This window comes from Elephantulus edwardii, unplaced genomic scaffold (assembly GCF_000299155.1).
Source record: "Elephantulus edwardii isolate Elephantulus edwardi_28Jun2011 unplaced genomic scaffold, EleEdw1.0 scaffold00152, whole genome shotgun sequence".
In the NCBI taxonomy this organism is placed as follows: Eukaryota; Metazoa; Chordata; class Mammalia; order Macroscelidea; family Macroscelididae; genus Elephantulus; species Elephantulus edwardii.
Genome location: NW_006399902.1, coordinates 5,990,199 through 6,000,124, shown reverse-complemented (window position 1 = coordinate 6,000,124; position 9,926 = coordinate 5,990,199). Strand labels below are relative to the sequence as shown.

At 40.2% G+C, this 9,926-nt stretch overlaps 1 protein-coding gene across 1 annotated transcript in view; it reads right to left on the bottom strand.

Moving 5' to 3' along the window:
• Positions 1 to 3,861, bottom strand: part of ZBTB8A (zinc finger and BTB domain containing 8A) — a 15,232-nt gene extending 11,371 nt beyond the window's left edge. The window contains exons 1-2 of the mRNA XM_006894971.1: positions 3,851 to 3,861; positions 984 to 989 (exon numbers count right to left, since the gene is read on the bottom strand). The gene's annotated coding sequence lies outside the window, so the exon portion shown is untranslated. The remainder of the gene's footprint in view (positions 1 to 983; positions 990 to 3,850) is intronic.
• Between the last annotated feature and the right edge of the window lie 6,065 nt (positions 3,862 to 9,926).

The following is a 9,926-nucleotide window of genomic DNA, read 5'->3' as shown; positions in this document are numbered from 1 at the left end:
GATATCTCATAGTTGTTTTAATTTGCATCTCTCTTAGGGCTAGGCATTTTGAGCATTTCTTCATGTGTTTGTTAGCCATCTGAATGTCGTCTTCGGTGAAATGCCTGTTCATATCCTGTGCCCATTTTTCTATTGGATTATTTACTTTTATCTTGTTGTGGTGAGGCCTTTCTAAGATGTGTCAACTACTAGGGTTGTTTTTCCCCAATCAAAGCATTTTCTTCTTGGAAAATACAGTCTTTTTTTTTTTGCTTTTAAATAGGAGTGTTGGCAGAGTATTGAATATGCCACAAACTACCAAAACCACAAACAGATCTGGCTTAGAAGTGCAGCCACACTGCTCCTCAGAACACGGGATGGCCACACTGGGTCACATGACCTTTGGGTGTGCTGTCAGAGAATACAGTCTTTACAGAAGAGAGTAGGTTTTATTTTAGAAGATAAAGCATCTTATTTTATAATTTATAATCATATTTAATATCATATCATCAGTTACTGGATTTTTAGAAAACTGTTTGTTCAGTTTGTTAAGTTTCTTGAGCATCCTCTACAGTTTAGACTGTCTGCTCTGTGCTGAACCAAATAGGTTCTGTGCCTGTCCTCACGCAGTGTCCCATGTGGAGGGTGCATGAGATATTCAATGTGCCTCAGAAGTTACAATGATAAGGGCTAAGCTAGACAGAGCGTACTATAAGTAGTTCAAAGCTCCCTTGCTGGCACAAACGGTAAAGCATCAGTAGTCTGAACTATCCAGAGGGGCCTTCTCAGACAGGCCTGGTGATCTGCTTCACAAACATCACAGCCTTGAAAATATAATGGAGCACAGTTCTACGCTGACACATACAGGGTCGCCTTCAGTCAGAACTGACTGGATGGCAGATGGCTGTGAACAATACAAAAAGGTAAACTAGCTTAGATTGGAATGGAGAATTAGGGAATACCCCTTTGAGACGTGACCTATAAAGTAAGGCCTCAAAGGTGACCAGGAACTAAGGGAGGAGTGAGGGGAAAGATGGTAGGTCCAGTTAAATAGTGGTCTACAGAGTGCTAAACACCTAGGATGCTGTCTAAAAACCAAGTTGTTGTGGGTTTTTTTTTAATCTCTCTCAATATATGGTTAGACTTCAAGAAAAAACAGGAAACCTCCAGATACTTGTAGTGAAGATGGAGGCAAATAAAAAGCCCATAAAAGTGGACCAGTGATGGACCCAGGCTCAAGTTTCCATCATTAACAAATCTTGGCCTGTGAGAAAAGGGAAGGTGGAACACAAGCCACGCTGGCTTTAGTGAGTGGAAATCCATGGTGCTGAGATCATATAACCTCCCATCCTGTCCACTACGGCCACTTTGCTCATGAGCTCACTGGGTGGTGATGACCAGAGGGGCTGGGGACAGACTACTTCTCACAGAATGTGCCATCCTGTCTGACTGTCAAAATTCTTCTCTGTGAGGTCACCCTTTGGTGACATTCACATGGAATAGAAATATTTTCACTTTTGTGGCCCCTTCAGAAAGATCCATCCATATATCTCTTCTCTTTCCTTTTCAAATAATGGAATTTCCTTCTAAATCCTTGATCATCCAATCAAACCACTGGCCACAGACCATAAATCCATATACAATTTCACATTTGTACATTTCTACTTCCAAGCGAAGCGAATAATCAGGAGCACTGCTTTTAAGTTCTTCCCATTGCGCGGAGGCCCCTCTATCACTGCCCTTCAGGAAAGTCCTAGAAATGGATATCAGAGCTACCTCTGCCCACTTCTGAGTGTGCCACTAGTGAACTAGTGACTGGAACGTGGAATGTGAGAAGCAGAAATGTAGAAAAGCTGGATGTTGTGAAGGGAGGAATGAAATGCATAAATATTGACATACTAGATATAGATATGTGAAATGAGATGGCCTGGCATGGGACATTTTTAATCAGGCAATCGTATGATGATTTACTATGCTAGAAATGACAAGGTAAGGAAAAGCAGGGGTGCATTCATAGTTAAAAAGATCATTTCTAGATGCATCTTGAAATACAGTGTTAGGAGCAACAGGATACTATATCTATCTATCATCTATCTATCTATCTATCTATCTATCTATCTATCTATCTATCTATCTATCTATCTATCTCCTTGGACTTTTCAGTGACTTGAGTCAATGAATTCACTTTTCCTTAAGTCAGAGTGAGTTGGCTTTCCTTTCCCATGTAACCAGAGAATCCTGACTTAATGCAATTGTTTCTGAAGACTGCGTGTTTTTAAAAATAACAGTTAGCTATTACTTAGTATGATTTTCCTTACAATTCATTCCTAATCTTGAAAGCAATGAAAGTTGGTTTCATTGAGAATAACTAACTGATGCCCAAGTCATGACCATTCTTTCCCAGACATACAGGCGTTATATAAAAAGGCTATGTTCTACACCCTACTTTTATGAGTAGCAACTGGGGTCTTGAAGGCTTGTTAGCAGCCACTTAAGGTGTGGCTATTGGTCTCCCCCTGTCTGGAACAAAGAACAACGAAAACAAAAGATGACAGAAACAATAGTAGAGGGAAAAAGGAGCCACAGAAACTTCAATCTTCACTACCTTGAGACCAGAAGAACTAGATGATGCCTGGCCATACTGCTGACCACTCTAAAAGAGATCACAGTAGATGGTCCTGGACAGAGAGGGAGGGCAATATGGAACAAAATGCAAAATCACAAAAACATCAGCCTTCTCAGTCACAAAAGGACAAATACTGCATAGTGCCACTGTTGTAAAACGGGACTGACATCAGGGTTGGGGGAGACTGAAAAAGAGGGGATAAATAATGTACACTGCATTGAAACAGATGAGGGAGAGAATTGTTTAAAAGTGATATATGATTAGGTATTATTATCATGACAGGAGTCCAGAACGAAGGCTGCATTGTGGAGTGGACTTGGGGGGAGTGACTGCATAACAATGAAAGAATTTTTTTTTACTTTTCAAAGAGAAGAACTAATTGGGAGGATGGGTGAGCAGGGAGAAAAATGCAACAATGAATGAATGGAAATCCAAAGTCTCTGTAAATGTTCATTAAAATGAATAATAATAAAAAAAATCAGCCTTGCTAGTCTAGTTGTTATTGTGTGTGCCATTAAGTTGGAACTGATTAATAGATGACCCCCCAACAGGTTTTCAGAGGCAGTAAATTGCGGTAGGAGAATGTCCATTCCTTTTTCCATGGAGCAGCTGGGGGATTCAAACCACGTGCCTTTGGGATTGCAGCACAGCTTCTTACCTCCAGGCCACCAGTGCGCCCTAATAGAGTCTAGTAGAACCCACAGGCCTATGGATAACCTTCAGTCATTCTTTGAGACTGGAACAAAACTCACTCCACTGACTCAACTTTCAGCCAAACGATAGGCCTTATTTACAGAGTTCACTGTCACTGAGGCATTATTTACAATAGCAAAGAGATGGAAACAATCCAAGAGTCTATCAACAGATAAATGAATAAATGAACTATGGCACAGTCACACAATGGTATATGATACATTTTAAAAAAAAGTAAAGAATCCACAAAATATGTAACACGGATGATCATGCTTAAGTGAAATAAGCCAGGTACAAAAGGACTATTATGACATAAAACCACAGTTATAAAAAGCTAAGAAAAGGTTTACATATAGATATAACACCTTTCTCAGATGGTTATCAGGGATTGGAAGGAGGGAGAGGGGAGTAAAACTGAACAGATAAATTGGGTGAAGGGAAAGGTAACATACAGTAAGCGTTGACTAGACATTGTACTAAATTCATTAATCAACTGTAACTAATGCTGCAAGTATTAACATTTAATTGTATGTAATTAATGTTTAAGAAAACATTTATGAATGGCTGAATGGAAAACCAAGATAATTTCTACACTTTAATTCAAATAAAAAAGGAAAAATAAAAGTGTTATATCAATTTAATTCTGTGCTTCAAAGTTTCATTAAAAAATGAATTGTTGGCCTAGTGGCAAGAAGCTGCACTGCAATTCCAGAGGTACGTGGTTTGAATCTACCAGATGCTCTGCCGGAGAAGGAGGGGCAATCTCCTCCTGTACCTGTCAGATCTGATTTGACGGTACACGTACGTGTACACACACACACACACACACACACACACACACACACACACACACACACACAATTGTTGTTGCAGCCTAGTGGCAAGAAGCTGCACTGCAATCTCAGAGACACATGGTTCGAATCCACCAGATGTTCTGCTGGAGAAGGAGGGGCAGTCTCCTCCTGTACTAGTTGGATCTGTTTTGATGGTACACATACACACACACACACACACACACACACACACACACACACACAGAGTTAATTAAAAAACCATAAAAAAGTAATTGTTGTTGTTGCTAAGTACCTTCGGGTAGGAACTGACCCATACCTGACCCTCTAGTGGGTTTTCAGAGGCAGTAAATCGCACAGGAGATTGCCCATCTTTATCCTGCAGAGCAGCTGGTGGATTTGAACCATGTGCCTCTGAATTGGCAGCACAGCTCCTACCACTAGGCCGGTGCAGTTACAAAAAAAAACTTAAAGCGAGCTGGTGGGGAGGGGTGGGCAGGGAGAAAAGTGCGGCAATGAATGAATGGAAATCCAAAACCTCTGTAAATGTCTATTAAAATGAATAATAATAATAAAAATTAAAAAATTTAAAAAATAAAATTAATACTTTGGGTGAAAATTTTACTTTTCCATTAAGTTTTAATAAGAATCTGCTTTCCAAGCAATTTGTAGAAATTGTAAGCAAGCAATTAGCATTGTTAAGGAACTGCTCAAAGCAGTAACTGTGTGTGCAAATTTACTGAAACAGACTTTTAATTGAGAGTGGGTGGATGTTTAGCACTAAAAGTAAAATGGGAAAATTATCTTCTTCTGACTGAGGAGATGTGAACACTGCTTTTGACAAGCAGAGGAGCAACAGAAGATTTCTGAAAGAAAAAGTAAAGATCTGTGGGGAATGACTTTAACAGCAGTCATAATATTACAATTTATTAATTTTCTGTATTAAACGGTTTCTATCCAGAAAATCTAGAGTGGCTTCTGTTGTCTTGACAGGACCCTGAGCATACAATGTTGGCAAAAGGAAAGTTTGAGGGGAAAAAAAAACAACAAACCACAAGCCAATTTCCTCCAAAATAGCATTTGAGAATTGGTTTGCCAAGGGAAAAAGGGAATACTGTTAATCCATTCATATAGCGGCATTATGAGTACTTTCATCTGAAACTAGAGCAGAAATTATGTGAATGATGACACAATATAAAGAACACATCCAAAGCCACTGAACAATATGTAAAAATGCTTGAGTGGGAACCTGTTTTGCTGTGCATACTTTCACTGAAAATACAGTCAAATATTATCCCTCCATACACAAGATTACCTGCTTAAGATGAAATGCCAACTGAAGGCAAGGGCTGGGAGACCAAGTGGTTGGTCCATTTGTCCACTATGGTAGTAATGGTGACTACAAGGACTGTACTGGAATGCATACAAAAAGGAAATGACTAACCTGGGGCTTTAAATTACTATCAGAGAACTGTGATGATGCCCCCAAATGAATCTCTTGTTTCTTAAACCCTATATTCTTACTGGAATGAATAGAGAAAAAAATTAGATCCTCAAATGTTAATGTGTGGACTGCAAAGTCACAACATATGTTTCATTTACATCATCACCAAGTGCCATACATGATGGACATTGATTGTGAAGGAGGGGTGATTCTGATACTTGGAATGGGAACATCTGAGTATCTGAGTAGATTTAGACAATCTGGGAACTCTGAATTCCTAAATTCCATTAAAACTCTCTTGCCAGGGAAAGCAGCCTCTCCTCTGTCTGGGAGATCAGCCTTCCCTTTCTTGCAGAATCTGTAATAACTCACTTGAGGCTGTTACCTCACACAGCATGTCTATTTTCCTTCAGACATAACTCACAGTTCTCACTGTCATCACACTTCAACTACAATCAGAGCCCAGGATTCTCCAGGGGGGAGGGGGATGATGTAATGTCAGAACCGGGAGGGGACAGTTTACTGAAATAAAAATAAACAGGAGAGTTATGAATTTACTTTGGCAGAAACCTAGGAATCTGCTTAGCAACAGATTCTAAGGAATACAATGTTGAAGTGGCCTGAACTTATGGATATGGGTTTGGGACTGGGTTTGTATTGTGTTAACTTGATGACTTATCTGGAAATGGCTTTTAAAATTTTGCCTCACTGGTTTGACTACAATGTGGACTCAAGGGTAGACTATATTCAATGAGGCTGAGATGTTAGGACTTCTGACAAAGTATCGATGAAGGAATCCAAAGTTCTGAAGGATGCTTGCTTCTCTAAGATGCTGCAGCTGTCATCTGCAAGATGGGGAGATGAGGAGATCCAAAGTGGAAAAAGACAAGTGACAGTGATCAAATGCCAGAGGCCAGGTGGGCACAATGACGATAATGTACAGCAGGGGTGGATCGTTGGCTTGGCAATGGAAAACTGATCAAGTTTTCCCTAGAGATTGCCTAGATGAGCAGCTAATCTGAAAATGTAATAAATAAACAAATCCCTCGGTCTCCCGAGCTTGCTCTGACTGCCATAGTCGAGCACAACCACCTGTCACACAGGCCTCAGAAGGCGGCTCTGACAATCTAAAAAACGCCACAAAAACTAGGAAAACTCTGCGGAGCACCGTTCCATTTGAGCAGTCTTGAGCTTGCCATGAATCAGGATCAACTTGATGGCAAGCTTTGTCATTTTTTTCTTTTAAAACTCTTATTAAGTTTTAAAAAAACTTAAAAAAAAAAGGAAAGCTTTCAGATTGATACTAGACCCTGTTGGTGCCTAATTCCTGACCATAGGACATCAAGTGGCCAAGTCTGAGTTTTCCATCATGGGTGTTACTAAGTCATACATTTAGGCATGGGCAGTAACAGACACTTCATCTTCAAGAAGAATTATTATTTATAGGACTATACTAAGTGGGAGGGTGGAGGGACAGTGCAGGAAAGGAAGACCCTCTATGAGGTGAATTGATTCAATGACTGGGGTAATAGTGATAAGCGTGTCGGAGACAATAAGATTGGCATGGGATAGAGCAGGGTTTAGGGCTGTTGTACACAGAGCCACTATGTGTCACAGGTGACTACAGGATGAGTAGGATGTCTTAGGGTCCTTTGGTACCTGTTTCTAGAACATTGCTGCCTTTTTCTAACATACAAATGCTCAGTAATGAGATCCCTACAACCAGCTGACTGAGGAAGAAGAAGGTTAGGCCTGAATACAAGAAATAATTTGGTAGAATACACTGACACCAGTTAAAGTAAGTAGCTGAATCTCCAGTTAGTAGTGTCTCTGTAAGACAGTGAGGAAGAAATAGCCCTTAGCAACACTTTGTCTATACACAGAGATACTGTTGTTGGTAGATGCTGTTGAACTGACTATGATTCAGCAACACTTTGTCTATACACAGAGATACTGTTGTTGGTAGATGCTGTTGAACTGACTATAGCATCCCTATGAACAATAATGGGTCTGAACCTCGCCCTATCCTGTGCCATCTTTATTATCTCTGGTCCAGTTAAGCATCTTGTTATAGTCACTATACTATGTCAATCCATCTCATTTAAGGTCTTCTTCTCTTTCACTGAGTCTCTACCTTTCAAAGCATGATGTCCCTTTTCAAGGACTGGCCTTTCCTAACAATATGTACAAAATATGTGAGATGATGTTTTACCATCCTTGCCTCTAAGTAGTGCCCTGGTTGCACTTGCTCCAGAACAGATTTGTTTTCTGCCATCCCATGGGATATTAAATGTACTTCCTCAGCATCACAATTCAAAGATACCAATTCTTTGGTGATCTTTTATTCACTGTCCAAATTTCAATGCATAGGAAGCAAGTGAAAATACCAAGGCTTGGATCAGGCGCACCTTAGTCTTTAAATTGACATTGTTGCTCTTTAGCTCTTTGGAAAGGTCTTTGACAGCAGATTTGTCCATTGCAACACATCTTTTGATTTCCTGACTACCACTAGCTACTACCATAGGTGTTAATTGCAGATTCAAGTAAAATGAAATCATTGACAATTTCAATGTTTTTTTTTCCATCTATCATCATGTTGGTCCACTAGTGAGGATTTTTATTTTCTTGAGATGCAATCGATACTGGAGGCTATGGTTTTTTGATGTTCTGTAATAAATGCATCAAGTCTTCTTTACTTTCTGTAAGTAAAGATGTGCCATTGTAAAAACAGTGTATGGTGGCACAGGGACAGGAGCTTCTGATCCCTATTAACTCCACAAGGGGAAAGTGTCCCCATCAACAACATCTACACCACAAAACCTAATCCCATGAGGTCACAGTTCCTACACCTACTTCTCATTTTAGCAACTCAAGATACAAGTCCTTGGTCAGGACAGCCTCTCAAGCATGCTCACAGGTTCTTTGACCTAAAGCCTCACAGATGAAGTCAGTGTTATAAAATTTTCTTAGGATTGCTGATTATGGCATCTCCATTCAGTCCTCCAGCAACTTTAGGCAAAGGCTGCTGGCTCGCTCCATGGGGCAGCACTTCCAAGTCCCCTGTCTCAGGTTGGTCTCTGGTTCTCCCTTGAAGTTGCTGCTACTCTCATGTAGGCCCCAGTCTGACTGGTTGCAGGAATCTCTAGCCCTGAAGGATGTGTGCTGCATTCTCTGTTCCTTCTTCCTTGATGGTAGTGAGAGTCCCATCTTCTGCTGCTAAACCTGCTCAATTTAAACCTGGTAGAATGGAAGACTGAGTAATTTCATCACAGATCCTTTATATACACCCTATTTCATGTTTCTACTCAGATATGTGGTGAAAGCCAAAGCCTATGGCTAGGAAAGTAATTCTGAACAATACACTCACTACACCACATAACACACTGTTGATGACTCTCCCTCCAATCCAGATGCCATATTCTACTCCTTTCATATAGTCCAGCTTTCTGAGTTATTTGCTTAGCTTACAGATTGTGAAAGTATGGAAAAAAGCTACAACCCTGGCATATATCTTTCCTGATTTTAAACCATGTAGATTATTTGGTTCTATCTGGACAGCTGCTTCTTGGACTATATGTATAGATTTTGCATGAGCACAGTTACGCATTCTGGTGTTCTCAATCATGATCCACACGGTCCAATACCTTTGTACAGTCAATAAAACACAAGTAACAGCTTTCTGGTACTTTCTGCTTTCAACATGCTCATAAGAGACTGTGGGCTGTTGCTTTAGCAGCAGCATGGGTGGGAGCATCCTGAACTCTGTCACTCTGGTGAAGTGGCAGATCCAGAACCGACAGCCAACTCCCAACTGCACAGAAGCCAGTACAGGCTGGTGGGCCCCAGCTCAATGCACAGCAGCCCCTGATTCATGATTACAACTTCCTCTAGCTCCCAGACCCTTCAGAGAAAGAGAAACCAGTAATTCCCCATTTTCTTTGGGAACTGGCTTCTAAAGCCCTTCTTGCACTTTGGGAATCAATCCCATCTATTAAATTCCCAAAGTGAAAAAAAAATTCCCAAAGTGGGTTCAGCTTTTCTGAAGGAGCAATGACTGGTAACATTTCAAGTATCAAAAAGAAATCCAATGTCTAAAAAATAAATAAATACAAATCCAGTGTCAAATAACAGCATTTTCCTTTCTGGACAAATGACAATTTCTCTAAGCACTTCTTTTTTTTTTTTATTAAATTTTATTAGTTTTAATGAACATTTACAGGGATTTTGGGTTTTCATTCCTTCATTACTGCACCATTTTCTCTACCTTCCTCCCCAGTTTGTTCTTCTTCCCCACCATCCAAATGTCTGTTTTAATTGTCCAATTGCCACAGTGCTTGTCAAAGTCAGTTCTGATTAATCTCCTTTGTCGGTGTGTCTTTTGCCATTCCCTATC